At 42.0% G+C, this 21,950-nt stretch overlaps 1 protein-coding gene and 1 pseudogene across 3 annotated transcripts in view; both read left to right on the plus strand.

Moving 5' to 3' along the window:
* Positions 1–19,639, plus strand: part of LOC114609712 — a 35,556-nt pseudogene extending 15,917 nt beyond the window's left edge.
* The window catches only part of Erc2 (ELKS/RAB6-interacting/CAST family member 2), an 822,395-nt gene that overhangs the window by 65,884 nt on the left and 734,561 nt on the right, over positions 1–21,950 (plus strand). The gene's annotated exons all lie outside the window — the stretch shown is intronic.

The following is a 21,950-nucleotide window of genomic DNA, read 5'->3' on the forward strand; positions in this document are numbered from 1 at the left end:
TCTCTCTCTCTCTCTCTCTCTCTCTCTCTCTCTCTCTCTCTCTCTCTCTCTCTCTCTGAATCTGGAGATCACTGAGCTAGACTGGCTGGCCAACAAGACCCCTACTTCCCACACCAGCACACCAGTATACAGACTTAAGCTGCCACATCTAGTCAATGTCTAGTGAGACCCTGGGTGCTAGAGACCAGAACTCAGGTACTCATATTTGCACAGCCCCTTCCCAGCCCTCAACTGTGCTTCTCTACTGACAAGACTTTAAATCCAAACTATTTTTTAACTTTAAAAACCAGAACACAGTCTTAAAAACTACTGTTGTGTTGCTGAAGTTGTCTAGAACATAGCTTTGTGAACTGGTCTCAATCCCGTATGAGCATTGAGTTGCTCGTGAATGTAGAGTTATGAGAAATTTGTTTAGTGACAGCTGTGTGCATAAAAACTGCAAGTATCAGTCATTAGCAACTGGAACTTTAAGGAGTCCACTGAGTGCTTTCTTATCTTTAAGGTAGTATAAGTGTTTACATTGTAAAACTGGCATATAGCTTGATTTATAGGAGACAGGCCCATCAACTAATATATTTAGATTTTGTGTCTGGAAAGAAGGATTTTTTGACATTCAATTTTTTCTATAGAAACAGAACAGATTAATGTTCTATTAATCAATATTTTTCTTTCATGTTTCTTTTTTTGTGTGTGTATGTGTGTGAAAGATTTGAATAACAAACTCTATTTGATTTGAAGTGGGAGGAAGTAGTAGAATATACATGTCTTAGTTACTGTTTTATTGCTGTGATGAGACACCGTGACCAAGGGAACCATTACAAAAGAAAGTATTTAATTGAGGGCTTGCTTATAGTTTCAGAGGGTTAGCCCACTACCATCATGGTGGGAAGTAGGCAGGCATGGCACTGGAGCAGTAGCTGAGAGCTTTACATCCAATTTCACAGGTAGCAGAGAGAGAGAGAGAGAGAGAGAGACAGACAGAGACAGAGACAGAGACAGAGACAGAGACACAGAGAGAGACAGAGAGAGACAGAGACACAGACAGGGCAGGGAGGGAGGCAGAGACAGGGAGGGAGGCAGAGACAGGGAGGGAGGGAGGGAGGGAGAGAGGGAAGGGAGGGAAGGAGAGAGAGAGAGAGAGAGAGAGAGAGAGAGAGAGAGAGAGAGAGAGACTGAGCCTGGCTTGGACTTTTGAGACCTCAGAGCTCACTCCCAGTGACACACCTCCTCCAATAAGGCCTCACTTCCTAATTATTCATGAATAGTTCCATTAATGTGGGGCCGAGCATTCAAACGATGAGCCTATGATGGCCATTCTCATTCAAACAACCACAGTAGGTCTTCATTTTGTACTCATTACATGTACCAGTTCTTCATAGTTCCTGGGTCTTTTGTCTTCATCAGTCTCTGCTTCTCTGATCATTTGACCTATGCCTCCTCTGGTAGTCCTGATGTGATGTAGTTCTGTGCTTTTTGGACCATTTCTTCCCCTGTCATGGATTCTCATTGATTCTTCCTTTGCTATCTGCATCTTTGATTTTTTTTTCTACTCATAGTAAACAATTCGGAGAAGTCAATGGTCCATTCCCATCAGCCTCTGTTTTGCTGATCGTGTCCTAGAATTTAACTTCCACTGGGTTTTGACCCACTGACCTCCTGACAGTCCCAAGTTCCTTTGGTGTAATGGTGCCATTCTCATCTTTATCACACAGGAAGGAAGCATCCTTGAATTGGGCAGTGTATTCTTTAGTTAGCTGCTGAGCTATGGTGTGAGCAGGGTGAGGAAGAGCAGAACATGTGAGGGGCTGCCCCAGTGCAGGAGCTCCGACCTCCAGGCCTCTCAGTGGTCAGTGCACTGGGTGTGCTCTGCAGCAGCTACTACCTGTGCCACTGCCTGGCTGCCGTGTTTGCCCCTGAGGAGGAGGGAACAGTCAGCGGTTCTTACTGAAAGCTGTGACCAAGCTACTCAGATGGAGTGGCACTGGCCTCTGTCCAGGGCACAGTGGGGAGCTCTGGCTCCTGCTCATTACGACTGTCTCTCAGTGGAGAATAATTTGCAGTGTTGGCCTGAGTGAACTTTTTAAGGATTTATTTTTGGAATGACTCCCATGTGTGAGATTGAAGTTGTCTGAGCTGTGTTATACTCTGAATACTTCACCTGTGTTCCCATTTTAATCCTCCAAGCCGCCTTTGAGATGGGCGCAGGAGCAAATTATCCTTGTTTCACTGAGGAAGAAGTGAAAGCTCAGGGGTCATCCTGGCAGAGGCCGAGTCACATTTGGAAACAGAAGCAGATGTTCTGGGGTCAGTACCTTTTCACCACAGCACATTGCCAGCAGCTCCATTGGGCTGTTAGAATGCAGCCATAACAAAGATGTGAGTGTCCTGTACCCTTACTGGGGTTGTTATTACTGCTTCTGGCTGATTTTGAATATGTCTCTGTCCCAAATAATCAGATAATCCATGTTCTTCATCATGCCAGATGACTAAACTCTTGGTTATGTGATTTGTGTACTAGATTATTCTTTTAAATATATTTAATTTAAAATTATGTGCATGTGTATGCCTGTATGTGGATCTTTACATATATGTGCAGGTACCTGTGGAACCCAGAGGTGCCCAGTACCCTGGAGGTGGAGTTACAGGTGGTTGTGAGCCTCACTAGTTGGGTGCTTGAGTTATCTCTCTAGTTCTGTGGACGAATTACTCTTAACAAAATAAAAAGAACTTACAAATCTTCATGCTGGTAAACATGTGTCTCAGTTCTTTTTGTTCCTTTTTTTTCCCAAGACAAGGTTTTTCTGTGTAGCCCTGGCTGTCCTGGAATTCACTCTGTAGATCAGGCTGGCCTTGAACTCAGAAATCCACCTGCCTCTGCCTCCCAAGTGCTGGGATTAAAGGCATGTGCCACCACTGCTCAGCTGTGTCTCATTTCTTGACTCTTACTTTTAATTGGTATGTTGATAGATTGCCGCCAAGAAAATTAGCACACTGTCACGTTCTGTTTTGGTTCTGATGCAGACATCACTAGTTAATCATGTGATTTTCCCATTGAACCTAGCATTGTCTATAGCATCCTTGTCAACTCAAAGTACCAGGCAGCCCATTGCTACCATTTGCCACCCTTTGTTGCTCTTTGCTCTTTGACAATCTTGTCATGTTCTCCTCATACGGCCATTGAGGAGGGTGGTAGGGCATGACTCAGCTAGTTTAGTTTTAAAAGCAAGTTATGAAAAGAAAGCCTCAGAATTCTATTTTGGTACAGAAATCAGAGCATTACTAGACACCTAGTATTGAGTTGATTGTAATTTCTCACCTCAGAATTCAGTGGGAGAATTTCCAGGAAATTGAGTCGTAGGCCTTTTGTGCAGGGTGAAATGTACTTGATAGAAAAGATGAAGAAAAAAAGCTAAATAAACGTGGCTGCTCATCATGGCGTCTTGTCCTCTGGAGAGAAGTTGTGAGGGGAAAGTGTTATTATGTTTTCATTGTAAGAAGACACTGTTCTATATTTGCATTTAATATAGTCATGTTTTGTGTGGCTGTCACTGGTTTAGAGTGTAAAAGGGACCATAACCTGAGATCATTTTTACCATTAACTGAGATAATTTTTTACTATTAAAATATCAGCCTTATTTTGGGCTCTTTTTCACAGCTAGCTGTTTATTTGACCACCAAAAATTAGACAACCTTTGTAAAATTGAGCTTGTACAGTTGTTGCTAGCTACAATTGTGAAATTCCTCTTTTTGTTCCCCAAAGGGGTGAATCTTGTCTTTCAGAAGCAACAACAGATTTCCACTTGTTTCTTAAAGGAAAGCTAAAGATTTTGGGACAGTCACATCTATCTGTTTCAGCAATTTTTTCCCATAATTTTGTGAATTTCCTTCAGTTTTTAAAAAGATTGATTTATTTATCCCTGCCTGCCACCTCTGTGTGTGTCTGTGTGTGTCTGTGTGTGTCTGTGTGTGTCTGTGTGTGTCTGTGTGTGTCTGTGTGTGTCTGTGTGTATCTATGTGAGGGTATGCCATGTGTGTCCAGGTACTTTCAGATGCAAGAAAAGGGCATTGGATCCCCTAGTGCTGGAGGTACAGGAGTTGTGAGCTGCCTGTTATAGGTGCTGGGAACTGAACTGGGGTCCCTGGAAGAGCAGTGTGTGCTCTTGACTGCTGAGCCATCTCTTCAGCCTGGGGAATTTCTTTTAAAGTATCAGAAACAAAGGATAGATGAAGTGAAACTGTGGATTGGATAAGAACCTCAGTTAGTATCTCCAGCAACTCTAGCTGAGGTTGGCAGAGAAGCAATAGTCAGGCTCCCCACAAAACATACATTTGACACTAATCTAATGCTTAGTCACCAAGCTGAGATGTTGTTCATTCTGTGGCATAACCATGGACAGGGGCTAGTATGATCACATGTGTACCCCGCCTACTGCTGCACATAGGATGGCTTCATTTACCTTTTAGGTGGCTTTTCTCATTCATATGCTGTTGCCATGGACCCAACAATACTATTCATAAAGCCCTGGAGATATCTCTTATAGCTGGTTGATGAGGACAGTTTCTTCTGTATTTGTTAGCTGAAATCAAAGTTTTCTTCAGCTAACAGATTCCATCTGTAATGATATCTTCCACGTGCTAGCTGCTGCCTAATTGCTTTATATTTTCTTACATTCCCTTATCTTTTTACGGTGTGCTCAGGAGACAGAGTAGGGTATTTGTCTATCCTTACAAGAATGAGTTCTCATGAGAATAATAAAGAAAGGAATTTTAGAAGGTCTCTTAGAAAAGATGGTGTTTGCATTTGCTTTGGGAAGTCTATACTTTAAGCTTTAAGAAGTCAGGGTCTGTGAATTCCTTTCCATGCAAGTCTCAGTACTAAGTTAGTCCTTTGTCCACATTGTGCTCCATAGATATTCAGTATGAAAAGGAGAGGTTATGACTTGTATCTGAAAGAGTGGTATTTGAAAAGTCTTAAAGGGAAAGTCTGACTAGGGCAGGGAGTATGAGTTACTTTTCTGATGCTATGATAAAACACTTCGACAAAGGCAGCCCAAGGAAGAGAGAGTTCTCTTACGGTTCCAGAGTGCTGAGAGTCCACCATGAAGGGGAGGGTAGAAAGTGAAGGCATGGTGGCAGGAGCTGAGCACCCACATCCTTAACCTCAAAGAGAGAGAGAGAGAGCAACCTGGATGGCACTTCTCCCAACACGGCTATACCACCTAAACCTCCCCTAACACAACCACCAACTGGGGGCCAAGTGTTCAAATACTCAAGACCATGGGGGACATTTCTCAGTCACTCAAACCATGATGTTGCACACACTTCTCTTTGTTTGAAGTCCTCTCATTTTGAGGAGCTGCAGCTGCCTTGTGTCGGGGTTGCACAATCCTTATCAGAGCCCAACACAAGTGCTGTCTTCCAGCATGGACACTTACTCAAGCTGTGAGGTCTGGACCAAGTGGTTCCAAGCCCTGTTTAAAATCAGAATAGTAGCAGAAACTTAAGAGAAAACGTAAAGCAGAGACGTCACCACACAGTGCTAGAGGCGGTGATTTGAGAGATCTAATGATTTGAGAGATCTAATGTGGAGTCTCTTCAGAATTTCTCCTGAGGGATTGGGGGATCATCAGAGTTGGGGAGCTCAGGATAAGCCCATGGTCCCACTCTTTGCATCTGGATGACAGAAAAGTGTAATCAGAGTCACTCTTTATTACTATCCCATTAGGAGTAAGCAAAGTGATTGCAGACATTTTGGGTATTTTGATTAGCTTAATTGTTACTGTAATTTAATTTCATGTAGGTTATTAAACAATCTCATTTATTGCTATTGTTGAAATTTTAGTCTTTTTTTGACTGACTTCTACCAATTGATTTGTGACGTCATAGTATAGACGACTCAAATAAATGTAATGAATATGGCTGAAGGAAGAGAGCTATTTGCAAAGTATCTGTGGAACATTTTTAACAACTAAAGCTTTTTATTTTTAATGAAAAGGGTTTATTTATTTATTTATTTATTTATTTATTTATTTGTGTAAATATCTAACCTTCTGTATGTATGTGTACTCTCTGCATGCCCTGGTATTCCTGGTATTCAGCGAGGCCAGAAGAGAGTATTGGATCCCCTGGAACCAGGAATCCAGATGGTTAGTAGTCACCATGTGGACTCTGGGAACTGAACCTGGGTCCTTTGCAAGAGCACCAAGTGCTCTGAACTGCTGAGCCACCTCTCCAGACCCTGGGACTGCCTTTTTTTTTTTTTTTTTTTGAGGAAGCTTTACTTCATGAGCTGTATATCAGCATTCATCTCTCTCTGCTTCCATTCATTGCTTGGATGCAATGTGCAGCTGCCTCATGCTCCTGGTCCAACAGCTACAGCCAGTTTCTTTTAAAAAATTAAAAAAATTATTCTTCTCTCATACAATACATGCTGATCACAGTTTCTCCTCCTTCCTCTCCTCCAGGCCTCTCTCCCCCCACCTACCTCCCTTTTTCTCCTCGTCTACTCTTCCTCTGATTTTCCAAAGAAAAGAGCAGACCTCCTGGGGATGTCAACTGCATAGAGCATAACAAGATACAGTAATACTAGGCACAACCCTCAAATCAAGACTGAGTGAAGCAAACCAGTAGGATGGGGAGGGTCCCAAGGGCAGATGAAAGAGTCAGAGATGCCCCTACTCCCACAACACCAAGCTATATAACCATTACATATATGCAGAGGACCTAGCATAGGCCGTTGCAGGCTCCATGATTACAGCTTCAGTCTCTGTGAGCACCCATGAGTCCTGCTTAGTTGATTCCTTGGGCTGTGTTCTTCCAGTGTCCTTGACTTCTCTGTAAAGCCACTGGTCCAGTCATCCTTTCTCTAGCATGATGGGCTGTATTATGGTCAGATTGATCATAATAAGGCTGCCCTTCCTTAAGTTGCTTCTATCAAGTGTTTTGTCACAGCAATAACAAAAGTAACTAGTACGTGGCTGCAAGTGACTAATGTGTTTTAAAAAAGATAAATTGGTCTGAACACAGGTGTGCCTCTCATTGGGATGGAGTAAAGATGTTAAACAAATCATACAATACTTTAAGTAATATTGGCAATGAGTTGGTTAGAAGACACTCCTCATTTTGTATCTAATAATACCCTGTGTGTGTTCATTATAATAATGGCTGTTTTAAGCATGAGACGCATGGGCTTTCCTCTGCATGGTCCAAATGAAAAAGGTCTTCTTTATTCTCAGTTGTGTTTAGTTAAATGCACCTTCTCTGATTTGGCCTTGGGAACTGATGTCTGACAACCAAAGAAACTGATACTCACAGAAGTGTTTTTCTTTCCTTGTTTTATGATTGTCTCAGTTCTTAGGTGGTTTCAGGGGGATTGTAGGTGTAAATTGGCCTAGTTTCATAGTCAATTATCATTTAAGATCATTTTGAACTGTTTAACAGACAGGTGATAAGTAATTTTCATGTACAAAAATAGGACATAATAATTAGCTTCTGTTTCCCATGCGTTTAATATCTCAAGATCAAATCTATTACTTGAAGCAGGAGATGCTGCTGTATGTGAAGTTCCATTCGTAGTCATGTCTCATCTTAGATGAAAGGGGTCAGACTGATAGTTGAAATCCTTACAAAGCATGGTCTTGCTGTTAACCACAGTTGACTGGATGCTGGTGTTGAGAGCAGGAGGTCTCATTCTCCATGAGCGTAGTGAGCAAAACTAGGAATGAGTGATGGCTGTGGAAGGAGGTGACCTTTGCTAGGAGTGTCACAGCTAGGGTAGGAAGGCGTGTGGATTAAGGTGCTTAGCTCTGCCCAATCAGACTTTAGTTTTTCTTAACTGTAAAGACACTTAACGCTGCCCCTTGAGACTTTGAGCAAGAATGTCTGTAAACCATTCACTAAAGGACTTTGCCATCTAGAAAGACATTTGTTGGTGTCTTTTTTTCCCTCCCCTCTTTAGTGTTAGAGGTTGACCCCAGGTCCTCAGATGTGCTAGCAAATACTCTACCACTGAGCTGCATGTCCAGCCCTCTATAAGACACTTTTTTTTTTTTTATTGCTGTGCTTATTGTGGGTGGAGAGCTTACTGGGTTTGCTAGTTTAATGTCAAGCATCCCACAGTGCACTGGACAGCTTCCATAAATATTACTTAAACGTGGCTGTCAATAGTGTTTGACTTTATCACAGTGTGTAGTAGCCCAAAGTAAATACTCAGAAAAAAATTAGTTTTTATCACCATCGTCTTCATCATCTTTATCACCAACTACTGATATACAATTTTGTTCATTGCATTTTAGTTTCTCTTTGAGTCTGTTCACCATCCCTTCTCTTCTTTACCTTGTAGGTGATTTTATCTTCATACCTCAAAATTAGACTTATATCCAAGCCTTTCAATCAACTATCCCCCCTCCCATTATATCAAACCAAGAACCAAGATTTCTTGGCCAACTATTTCTTGTACTTTAACATTTTATTTCTGTTGTTAAATCAGTGTGCATTCTAGAGCCAGAGTGCTGGAACTGAAGCCCATGCAACACTACATTCTTGAAGTGGGACCTTAATTTATTTTTTTAAGTTTCAATTTTCTGATGTGGAATGGAGATTACTAACGTACCTTCCACAGAGCCACAGCGAGCATTAAAATAAATGAGTTACATGGAATTCTTGGCTTAATGTTGATGCCAAAAAGGTGCTCAGTATATATTATTTCATAAGTAAATAGATGTTGCTGTGGGTCATTTTCCTCTTTAAAAATAGTTATATAGTTGGGCTTTGCCTTAAATCCATGAAAGATAGACTGTCTTGATTACTAATAAAGTATGTAGATCCTTTCTGTATCTACTCTGCCCTGTCCAGACTATAACCACAGCCACCTGAGTTTCTTCAGCATCGAAAGTATGGGTTGTCTTGATTGAGATCCACTTAAATAGGATATACACATTTAACAGATTTGGCACAACAAAATTATTATAAAATGTCTCAGAAATGTTTACTATTGATCTTGTCTTGAGATGAATTATTTTTGATATATTGGGTTCAATAAAAGATATTATTGGAACTGATTTTTAACATATATTGCTTTTGTGTTTGTTAAATATGGCTGCTAGAATATGGAATTTCATGTGTGGCTTGCATTTATTTCTGTTGTACTACTCTAGGCTAACCTAAGAGGCGAGCCTCCTGCAATGGAGGCTCATCTGTCTGATAACTATCCCTAGATGGTTTCTGGCACACTCTCAACAAGGTAGGACTGGGGGTCTGTCCCTCAGGCACAGTTTGTCTGGCTTGCTTGGTGACTCTGTTAGTTACTTTATTCCACCGCTGTGAAGTATACAACAGGAGTAATTTAAGGAAGGGCTTATTTTAGCTCACAGTTGGGAGTTCATTTGAGCATGGGAGATAAGGCGTGGGGGAGGGGCTGTAGCTCTGTGGCCAAAGTGTGAAGAGCAGAGAGAGAAAGAGAGAGAGAAAGAAAGAGGGAGGGAGGGAGGGAGGGAGGGAGGGAGGGAGGGATGGAGGGAGGGAGGGAGGGAGAGAGACAGAGATAAGTGCTTGGGCTCTTCTCACTGTTTCCTCTTTATTCAGCCTGAGGCCCAAAGTCTATGAAAAGATGCTTATCACATCCAGTGGGGGCTTCCCTCTTTACTCAAACCCAGAAAGGTCCTCCCAGTTAGGCTCAGAGGCAGACCTCCAGCGTTATCCCACATCACACCACACTGGCAGTCAAGATTAACTCTTGCAGAGACATTCTAAAGCAATACAATAATAAGAACAGCATGCCTATGACTTTGACCTCTCTTTGGAACTTGGACTTTTATGGAGGAAATGCTGTTTCTTTGTAAAACCACAGTCACCCTTGAGATCTCATTTCAGGTAGCTGCTGTTCCTATAGTGGAAGCACTGAGCTTCTTGGCATGGGTGTTCTTTGCTGCTTTTGTTGTCTAGTCCAGTGATTTAACAGATTTGCCAAGTTCTCACACTCTTGCAAAATCTCTTTCTGTTTGCTTGATGGTAGTATAGTTTTGTTGTTCGGGTTTCCTAATGTATTCTAAAAACTAGTTAGAGCTAGTATTATGCCAGACTGAAGAAACTCATGTGTTTCTTCTTAATAAAATATTTTCTTCCACTTGGTGCCTTTTTTTTTTTTTGAGAGCTGATGTGTGAAGTGATTAATTCTATTTAAAGATAAAAGCTGATTGAGACTGTTTGCATAATGCTTCGCTGTAGGTGTTGATCTTTTAATTTGTACTTCAGAGTTTCCACACGGTGCTTCAGAATTCGATTGCCAAGTTTACAAATTAATAAGTGAGATGGTAGCTATTGTAAATAAGACTAAACGTGGAAGCTTATGGCCGATATCACAAGAGTATATAATTATAAAAGTAAACTGCACAGGCTGCAAAAGATCTGTCTTGGAGTAGACAGTCTCTGGTATTTCTTGATTTATATTACGGAGATTGTGTGAACAATGTCTACGTGTTGATAAATGCACAAAAGAATCTGAAGGGTCATAGTATTCAACCTGATGGTGGTCATTGATTCTGTTCGTATGCACTCTTTAATGTTTCACTTTCTGTGCAGATTTCTATCACAAAACTGAGGTTTATTAATAGCTTGTAATATATATTGAATTCATGCTGTGTGAAGCCATTATAGTGAAAAGAAACAATCCAGTAACTGGTGCAGCTACTGGATGGCCTTGCCAATCAACCTTGACCCAGTAACTCTACTGGTAGAAATTACACAGTGAAAAGTTCAGTTAGAGGCCAGATGTTAGGGAGTTTGATGGGAGAGAACATCAGGGCTACTGTAACGGTAGATGCATTTGTCCCTGGAAAAGTAAACCCAGCTGATTATCTTGAATTGTATTGTAGAAATAGCTTCATGTTCATTGTTATTTCTTTATTTATTATGCCTGTTTGCCATCCAGTCTCTATCCAACTGCTCTATTCTGTCTCACTCACTCTCTTTTTCAAAAAATATGATTCAAAACTATTTTCTTTTTTAATTATCAGTTGTGTGTGTGTGTGTGTGTAGGAGAAGGTCATCAAGTTATCAGATAACCTGGAGCTGAAGTTACAGCCATTGTGAGCTGCCTGATATGAGTGCTGGGAATCGAACTTGGGTTCTCTGCAAGAACAGTATCTGCTCTTAACCACTGAGCCATCTCTCCAGCCCCTCTGTCCTACTTTCAACACATTGCTAAGAGATGGACTTTCTCTTTCATCCCATTGATGTGTGTTCTGTTGCATAGTTGTGACTAGCCCAGCTTTGACTGTTAGGAGTGCTTGCTTCCATGCCTCGTATCAGGGCTGCTGTTATGAGAACATCTAAACCTATTTGTAAATGTTCTATAAACTATTTCTTTAGTGAGACTTAGGAGGAGCTTGGGAACTTTAAGTGGGAGTTTTCTGAGCAACTTAGTTTATCTGCATTATCTATTGTTAATATGGAAGTTATCCTGAACCTAGGGGCTTCAAGCAACGATACTTACTGTCTCACATGTTTTGTGGGCCAGGAGGCTGGTCCCATAGTTCAGTGTCTCTAACACTTAGTTATGCCACTAAAGCTGTGGTGGCTTCTGAAGGCTTGAATGTGAATGAGCTTGTCCATGAGGTCATTGACAGGACTCAGTTCCTTGAAGGCTATTGGCCTGAGGGTTTCGGTTTCTCTTGGCTGTTGACTAGATACTTCTTTTAGTCCTTGCTTTTAGGCCTCTCTGTCAGGTCAATTTAAAGAATGGTAGCTTTAGCCCAGTGGTTCTAACCTTCCTGATGCCATGACTCTGTGATACAGTTCACATATTAGTTTGATTTCTGGATATTTTTATTAATTTTAGCCTGACTCTCCTGTAACTCTATGGGACTGTTGACTAAAATGTACTGGATAGTAGACTGTGAAATGCTGCTGTTGAAATGCTGGTTTGATATGAAAATAGGCTATTATATGAAATTGCTGCTTATTTTAAATCATTAGGGAGACAATTGCTAATGCCAGGTTAATTTAAAAACTACAATTAATTGAGACACCAAGAGGAATTTATGTTCTATATTTATTAAAGCACAAGACCTGACTCTAACTAGAACTGGCAATATTGATATTGGACCGAGCAGACATTAGAATATAATTTCCCGTTCCTGAATAATTATGGCTTTCCTCTCCCAGTGTATAATTGCTGTTCTTCATCATAAGCTGTCATGGTTGAGCTGTTAACATGGGTGGTCAGTCCAACAGGGCTGTGCATAGAATTGAGAAGGTAGTAGTTGCACAGATGTGAATTCTGACAGGTAATGCTGGACTCAAGCTCCTGCTCAGCTATGGGGCCTTTTCTAGATTCCTTAGCTTCCGTTTCCTGGCCTGTTGTGAAGATTAAATGACAAAGAGGCAAAGAACTTGGTAGTTGTGTCTGGAATCTGTGTGAGATTATTAGTGTTCAGCAACGCATTGTTACGATGATCGTCAGGCTTAGCAATATTATTTCACATCACCAACATTAGTTAATGTAATTTAGATGGACTACCCTTATTAGGGGGGGTGTGAGCATATTATGGGATTCACCTACAATTTTGAAAGCATGGTATAGCCTGTAATTTACACAGTTCTTAGATTTGAAAGTGTAGAACACATCCAATTATAGAACTCTTCAGATCATTTTCTGGGGATGCAACTTTCCTTAGCCATTTTGTTTACTTTCCTCTCAGGTGGAAGGTTTTGCTGAAGCCCCTTAGGGCATACACACCCCTTCTCAGAGCAGAAGCTCATGTATGGTGTAAGAGACCCAGGACTTGAATTTCCTTAGGTCTGGTCTCCTCATCCACACCATGAGTTCATTTATACTACCTGCACCATCAGGCTCTGGTGAGAATTAATTGGAAAAAAAGACATGTGTTGAGCTTGACAGTTTGTGTCTGGGATTGGTCTAAACTCATTAGTGGGGACCAGAGAGAGATTCTTCCTGCTACCTCAGCTTTCTCGAGACATGGCATGTAGAGAAGAGACACTTTTTGTATGTCAGTCTGGGGCAAACTGATGAGAGTCCTTTGGCTGGACATGCCTGGCTGCAGGGTGGTATTGGGATCAGTGATTCCTATTTACACTGGTGACCCATTTGTCATTCTGCCCTGGCATATGAAGTGCGTCAGCTCCTGGCCTGAGCAGAGCCTTGGTGCACCAGTGAAAGGGATCTAAGAACAATGGATGTGCCTGTGTGGGGAGGTGATATTTATTAACTCAAGCAACTGAACCTGAGCCTGTGGGCGATAGGCAGACAGGTGAGAATATGCTGTGTCACTGACATATGGCTGTGGTGACTTTTAGACTTTTGTATGTGGCTCTGCTACTTTTACATGTGTGTCTAAGTATGTGCCTATGTGTGTTATATGTAATATGGAAACCAGATGACTACCAAATGAGAAGGGAGGTTATGTTTATTCAGAGCCCCCTTTAACAAGAGCTGCAGACACTATCGTTTGATGGAGATCCTCAGGGTCTGGTGTGGAGTGAGAAAGCTTCATAGTGACAAAGCGGGAGCCTGGTACCTTGACTCCATGGAGGATGCTGCAGGAATAACTAAAAGTGAAGCCCATCTTGGAATTGGTTTGCAGTGAATATTTGGTTTTCTTTGGTTGGTCCTGAGTTAGAGGTACAGATAAAAAATAGGGAAAAGTTGGGTGTTACTAGCCAAATCCTGACTATTGTGGCATGAGCCAGGATTCTTTCTGACATGGTTTCTTTGTCTATTGGTGTGTGTTCTCCCTTTTTTTTTTTATCATCCAGGAAAGGCTAAAGATCCATATTTTTACCTCTTAGACCTTCTATCCAGTTGACTCCAGAGTCAGCCATATTGTAAGGCCTTGTTGACCTTTTTATTGTTGTGTTAGCATGGAGTCATTTAATGGGAGACTAGCTGTGCGTAAGTGTTTGCGACCTGGGGTGGAACACAATAACTGAAATGGTGACCTTAGTGACTAAGATGGGAATAATTAATAGTCTGTGTGAGTTACTTCAGTACCAGAAACATCAATTGCTTAGCTGAGGTCAAGGGAACAAATTTCACAGGTCATGGGGATAGACTTAGAAAGTGAAGTGTTTCTGTAGGATGGTGTTTAGTTTATTCTTTTCTGTAGGCAGAGAATGGTAGAACAGACCCCCTGTGGCTAGCCGAGAGGAAGCTGAGAGCAGAGTGCTTGTCCACCCATGCTGAGGAGTAGAGGCCAACCTGGAGTCTTTCTGAGATGGAGGCAGACATTAATACCTCCTGCCAGAGTTAGCAGTGTATTTCTTAAAGACAGCTCTGTTTGTAAGGTTTCTGTCACTGAGAACTCCTCTGATCGTTTACCCAGTTAATCAAAGATGCTCTCATTGTGGAGCTCACATCCAGTGGCAGCACTTCATAAAACAAGTCTCTCTGTGTCTAGGAGTATCGTTCCTAAAATGCATGGAATGTGACTCTGAGGTGTATAGGGTCAAGCTTCTCAGGGACAAAAGCAGTGTCATTCACACTGGTACATAACTCAGTACCCACCTGTGTTTCTGTAGGGAAGCCCAATGATTTCATCATGTCACCAAGATAGACTTAGATGGAATCATTGATTTGATTTTCATTGCTGCCTCTCTGGCGTGAGGAGGTGTTTGTTCACATTGCTCCAGGAAAAGTTGATGCAGTATTCTCACTGGCCTGATGCCTACTATCTAACCCAGTCTCCTCAAACTCATAGCAATTATCCTACTTCAGCTTCCTAAATGCTGGGGTTGCAGGTGTGTGTCAGCACACCCAGTTTAGAGGCTGTTTAAGCTATGGGAGGGGAGCTGTATGTGGTATAGGAGCCTCTTGTGATATTTTACTATGTGTGTCTCTAGCAGGAGAAGGTAGCGTTTGAGATGAAAGCCTTGACCTATGGGCCTTCCAATACCTATTCTTAGGAGGGTTGCTGGTGAGTATCTGGGAGAGTAGACTATGTGGCTGTAGGGGCTTGTGGGAATATCTTTGGATAAGATGAAAGAGCCCACTGTTAACTTAGTATCTTTTTTCTTAAATGTTTAAGGTTGTTTTCTGTGGCTCACTAGGGAAAGGTGCCTGCTGCCAAGCCTGATGACCTCGGTCCAAGCCTTGAGAGCCACACAGAAAGAAAAAAATGGTTCTTGCAAGCTGTTCTCTAACACACTCCACCTCATGCATTTGCACAGCATGTACACGTGTCTACTCATGAGCACCTATGGGCACACACACACACATACTACATACATACACAGTGTAGTGCCATCTTTTAAAAAGCATAAAAAGTTATTTTCTGATCTATTCTAGAATTATGTTAAGGTTTCACTTTTTTCCCATTTGTGATTAATTATGGTCTGACCTATGTTTATTGGAGATGGCTGGGTATATATTTTAGAATGCTTTATTCTACTTTTAGGACTTTCTTTTTTAACACACACACACACATACACACACACATAATTAAATTATATATATATATATATATATATATATATATATATTATGGAAAGACAGGTGTTATAGGTGTTTTTGTGGAGCAGAACTGTTGAAGATTTACATTTCATTGAACTTATGTTCAAGTTGGTAAAGTCTGGTAACCCAGGTCATATGCTCTCAAAATAACCCTTAATTCTAGAAATAGAAGTCTTGTCTGCATCTAGGGACTCCTTAAAATAGCTTTGCACTCAACAAATGTACAGTTAAAATTCTATAGTTTTCTGAATATCTGGCTCATGGATGGTGTCCTGGTGAGTTTTTATTTTTTGTCTTTTTGTCAAATTGACACAAGCTCAGTTGAGACAAGATCACTTGAGAAAATGCCCCACCAGATATGCCTGTGGGCAAGCCTGTAGAACACTTTGCTGAATAGTGATTGATGTAGGAGGACCAGCTCATTGTGTGTGGTGTCACTCTGGGCAGATGCTCCTGGATGGACTAAGATGAGCAAGCCAGTAAGCAGTACTTCTCTGTGGACTCTGCTCCAGTTCCTGCTTCATACTGCTGCCTGCAGTTCCTACCCTGACTTCTCTCAGTGATGGACTTAAAAGCTGTAAAGGTGAAATAAAATCCCTTTCCTCCAAGCTGATTTTGGTCATGATGTTTTATCACAGCAATAAGAAACCCTAAGACAGGTGGGATGGATCGTAGAATAGCAGCTGGCACTTTGGAGGTATAGAAATGTTGATGGGAAAGTGAGGGAGTTTGTACAAGGAAAGGAGGAAGGACAGACGTCCACAGAGGAGAGACTAGAGGATAAGGAAGCAGAGAGGGCAGCATACCAGGAAGCAACAGCAGGAAAAGGAAGAGGAGGATTTTGTGGAGAAATTAGTTTGTATTCAGATTCCCAAATTGTTCATTCAGTTGGGCCAAGTTACTTTTTAGGAAATCAATTCTAAATCAGAATTTTGTTTGGAGGCCTCTGTATGTGAATAAAATTGGGTCTGGAGAGTTTGTATTCTTCCCCTTGGCTCCACCAAGGTGTGTCATAAAGCATCTTTTTCTTGAAGCCAGATAATTCCTATAGTTCCTGTTGAAGATAGCTTTGGTGAAATTATGTAGGATAGGCATAAGGACCAGGATTATAATGAAAGGATGCATAAGAAGCAGCAGGGTTTCTTTTCTTCTTTCTTCTAGAGAAGAGAAGAATTATGCTTAAGTAACCTTTGTGTGATGGCCACAGTTGGTTGAGAATGAGGTCCTGTGTCTCACACCTCCAAACCTTTGGCTGGTTGCCTGCAAATAGTGATTTGACAGTTTTTGGCCTTCCTTTCTTCCTTCAGGAAAACCAGAGAGAATTGTCCTCTCTGGATTAAAGCCAGTATCTTAGGATAAACATAGAAGATGGAAGGAAGAGAATATCTTTTTTTTTTATGACCCACATAAAGTTTCCCCATGTGAGTGCTAATTTGGTAGAACCACAAAACTCCCAGTCTGTGATTCTGGGTTAAATAACATTTTCAACTAACATAGGGACTGTATTCTGTGGCTCTCTATGGGAAGCAACACTTTGAGATAGCATACAACACAGGATGAAGACAAACAGAAATATGAAAAGAAATGGACTGATTTCTCCAAACAAATGGAGACTAATAACAAAGCCCAGTCCTAGGAAATGGAGAATATACACCCAGGAATTCGATAGAAGAGTATAATTTATCCACATGCAATTTTACCATATCACTGCAGATTTGACACTCTGAACAGCAAGGCACAAGGGATCTCTTTGGGTACTATATGCCATTTAAGACTGAGTCCATGGCAACAGTATCTCTGGGGATGAAGAAATTTCCAGGTCAACTGAAAGGAAACAAAGACTACCCAAAGGAAAACAAGCAGATGGTGTTTATACAGGACGTGCTGTAGCAAGAGAACCTACCATCATCTCTAGTGTTTGGCAGAGACTCAAGAGCAGACAACACAGAGGGAAAGCTGTACATGTTAGAAGGTCTCAGGTCCATGTTTTGATTGGAGGTCAGTCACTGTCATGAAGAAGGAGGAGGTGAGCTAGCTCACTAGAAATGAGGCATCGTATATAGTTGGTTTGGGGGAAGAGTAGAGTGTTTATTTGGGAGCAGAGACAAAAATTAGGAGGTGGGTAGGCACTGACCAAGTCCTGACTTCCCTGGACAGTTACCATAGAGGCTGTAGCCTGGTTCCCCAGGCTGGTTGCTGTGGAGATAGTGGGTTAGAGGTGTTGGGTTTAGTCTTTCAATAAATATCAATGAAAGTCCAATTCCTTGGTGGATTTTACATACTGTGGATTAACCCTAACAAGTGCTGTGGTTTGATTTTAGATTTTATCCCCTTGCAAAGGATCAGCAGACATTTTTGTAAACTACTAGATCATTAATATTTCTGGCTTTCCAGATCAGATAGGCTACTGGATAAAAATAGACATAGGTATATGTAAGTGAATAGGAGTAGATGTGTTCTAATAAAACTCTATTGCTAACCCTAGAATTTCACTTAAACAGTTTTCATGTCATGAAATAGTCTTTTCTTTCACTAAAAATATTAAAAGTGATGCTACCTCATCTTTGTCAGTGCAAAAAATAGCACAGCCTACTGGTGATCCAGCTGCAGAAGGCCCTGGCTATGTGGCAGTACCATGTAGCCTCTGTGCCGTGCCAACAGGCCAATGTAACCGTGAGCCACTTTGAGCCCAAAGAGTACATTTGTTATAATCTGCTAGAAAACAGTAACGTTGTCCACAAAGAGTTGAACTAGCTTCTGACTCTCTCAGAGAAGATCATGTTCCACCCAGAATAGGATACCTGGGTGACCCAGCCAACCAGGAGGCAGGGTGGGGAAAGACAGCGGCATCTGCACCCTGATCAGGTGGCCGTGTACGATGCAACAGCCCAGATTGCTCTTCTGCAGTCCATTAGCAGTGGGCTGCCCGATATGGCCATGCCATCAAATGCCCACTGTGACTATCTGACTGAGGCCCAGCTTGAGGTGTGAGAAAGACCCCTGCAGGGACAAAGACAAACCAGGAAGTGAATAGTTTCTGGCAACTCTGGGTGCCAAGTATGATGTGGGCTTCTGGAATCATTCACCAGATTATTCTAGAAAACCATGCATACCTTGGAGTTCTTCTGATTGCCACTGACTCCCACACCCCAGTGATGGTGGTCTAGGAGGCATCTGCATCGGAGTAGAGGGTGCTGATGCCATGGATGTCATGGCTGGGATACCCTGGGGGCTGAAATGTCCCAAGGTGATTGGGATGAAGCTGATGGACTCCCTTTCAAGTTGGACTCACCCAAAGATGTGATCCTGAAAGTGGTGGACATCCTCACAGGTGGCATAGGTGCTATTGTGGGATACCAAGGGCCTGGTGTCAATTTCAACTCCTGTACTGGCATGGCAACAACCTGCCACGAGGGTGCAGACATTGGGCCACCATATCAGTGTTCCCATACAACCACAGGGAGAAGTATTTGAGCAACATAGGCCAAGCAGACATTGCCAATCTAGCTAAAGAATTCAAGGATCATTTAGTGCCTGACCTTGGCTGCCAGTGTGATCAAGTGATTAAAATTAACCTCAGTGAGCTAATGTTGTACACCAATGGGCCCTTTACCCTTGACTTGGGTCACATGGTGGCAGAAAGAGGCATCGTAGTGGAGAAGAAAGGCTGGCCTCTCGACGTCAGAGTGGGTTTGATTAGCAGCTGATCAATTCAAGCTCTGAGGACATGGGACAGTCAACAGCTATGACTAACAGGTACTGTCCTACAGACTCAAGTCTAAGTCCAAGTGCTCCATCTCACCACGCTCTAAGCAGATTCATGTCACCACTGAGCAGGATGGTAAGAAATGAGAGGCATTGTTTTGGGCAATACCTCTGGCCCTTACATTGGCTCATGGGATAGGAAAGACATTACCAAGGGGGAGAAGAATCTAATTATTACCTCCTACCACAGGAACTTAACAGACTGCATTCCCAGAAATTGTCACAGCCCTGAACATAGTGGGAACCATTAAGTTCTACCCAGAAATGGACTCACTGACAGGCAAGGATGGCAAGAAGATCAAGCTGGAGGTTGCAGTTACAGATAAACTTCCTCACTGGACTTTGACTCAGATTGAGTGGTTCTGCCTGGGCAGTGCCCTTATCAGGATGAAGGAACTGCAGCAATAAGGAAGGTCCAGGCTGACTGTCCTGTCCCTCTCTGGACCCTGCTGGGTTTCAAGTGCATGTCCATGTGCACCGACAGATCTGGTCTGTCCAGCATAGCCTCCTGCTCTAAGATGGCAAACAGACTTGCTTGCTGCTCTCCCTCATCCTCAGCCTGCTGAGTGATCTCCCATGGATGGTACCTAAGATTACGTCCCAGCCCCTGCCTTCCTTTCCAGTTTGGCTTGTCCTTGAGCAGTCCATGCTGTAGTGATATGTATAGCACAGCCTTTACGTCTGGCTTTAAGTGAAATACACAGTAAAGACATTGTGTCTGTTTTAAGTGAATTATTTCAGCAAAGCCTTTGCTATGCTTGGGTCAGTAGAGGCTGAGAAATTGTTTTGAAACAGCTTGAACCTTGAAGAAATGTTGTCTCTCTAGAGAATCTGTACTCGGTGCTATGTGAGAACATACAGCCGTTCCAACCTTGGTCCTAAGACATTTCTGGCAAACCTGGAGTTCTTACTTTTGGTTATGGCTAGCCATGGTCAAAAGGGACTGAGATTTGTGTGGGTCGTCTGTTCTCATGGGCAACCAGGGCAAGATGACTTTGGTGGCTGCAACCTTTTCAAGCCCCAACTAACCTTGTATAATGTTTGAGTAAAGTGACCAGAGTGAGCTAGCTGCAGGTCAGTCTTTTCCCTGAACACTGAACCCCTCCACTCCTTTTGAAAATGAAGATTTAGCATCTTGGTGAGCTTCTCTCTCTACTGTGGCATCTATGACCAACATCAGTTAATACCATGCAACTGTGTTTATTTTTGATGACTGCACTCTCTCAAAAGAAAAAAATATTACAAGCTTTTTTTAGGTTGGGGTCCACACACAAATGGGCAACATGTTAAATTTGGCCCACGTAGCACAGTTTTCCAGTTCCTGCTTTAATGGAGGATTACATACAGTGAAAGATTCTTTTATGCGTAGTTATTCTAATATCAGCAGTAAAAATAATAGCAGCTGGTACATGACTAACCATTTAGGTCAAACTGGATATCAGATATGGTTAAGAAAAAGCTCTTTGTGTAAATTATCTTCCTTACTATCTTATTAACTCTGTATGATAGGTACATTATCATCCCCACTGTGCAGATGAGGAAATAACCCCTAAGAGGCACTTCACGAGTGCAGGAATCCCAGCAGTCTTCCTCCAGAGTCCCTGGTGACATCATTAATCTCATTTGGGTCATTAGACACAACCCCATCAGAACCCAGACTCAGTGGCTAAGGCTCACCCAGTGAGGAAGGCTGCAGCTAGCATGCTTGCCTCCCTATACTAATTTTGGCTACAAAGGCAACATCGTAAAGCTAATTATGAAAATATAGAGACCATTGGAAAAGGTTAGAAAAGAGAACAGATGCATGTTTGCCATGTACAGTTCATCTCCCTTAGCACGTAGGTGCCTACATTCCTGGTCTTTCACTGGCATTTTATGTAAATGTTGCTGGTATTTTTTAACACTTTTACTGAGATATAATTTACATGTAATATGACTCAGCTCTTCCAAGTGTACAGCTTAATAGATTTTGGTAACACTATTCATTTTTTTGTGAATTTATTTAAAAATCTTAACTGAGTTATTTAATAATGTCACTCATATAATTATAATGCTATAATTATATTTGTACAAGATTTGGCACCATTTAAAAACATTTTTTAATCACCCCATGGAAATTTATAGCCTTTTAGTAATAACTTCCTATTCTTTTCTCCTCTCTTCAGTCCCTGGTAACTGCAATTTTTCCTTTTATACTATAATTTTGAATATTCCAGGCATTCCATAAGAGTACAATCATACAGTACTTGTTCTTCTTCTTCTAGTCTATTTGCTTAGTTTAAGATGTGCACACTGCTTTCCAGTCTGTGCCGTCATTTAGTAGTGTATTCTGAGGCTGTTTCTGCATAGGCAGAGCCAGGGAAGTGAAGGTGGGCTTTGTTTGTTTGTTTGTTTGTTTTGAGACAGGGCTTCTCCATGTAGCCCTGGCTGTCCTGGACTTGCTTTGTAGACTAGGCTACCTTGAACTCACAGAGACCCACCTGACTCTGCCTCCTGAGTGCTGGGATCAAAGGTGTGCACAACCATGCCAGGTTAGTGGGCCAACTTTTATAAGCCATGCTTAGGCATTTAGATTTTATTGTGTAGGCAGCAAGAAGAGTAAACTTTTTTCCCTCCCCCTCTGCCCCTTCTCCCTCCGTCCCTCCGTCCCTCCCTCCCTCCCTCTCTTCCTCCCTTCCTTCCTTCCTTCCTTCCTTCCTTCCTTCCTTCCTTCCTTCCT

The sequence above is a fragment of the Grammomys surdaster genome, unplaced genomic scaffold (genome assembly GCF_004785775.1).
Source record: "Grammomys surdaster isolate TR1022 unplaced genomic scaffold, NIH_TR_1.0 125979, whole genome shotgun sequence".
Classification (NCBI taxonomy): domain Eukaryota; kingdom Metazoa; phylum Chordata; class Mammalia; order Rodentia; family Muridae; genus Grammomys; species Grammomys surdaster.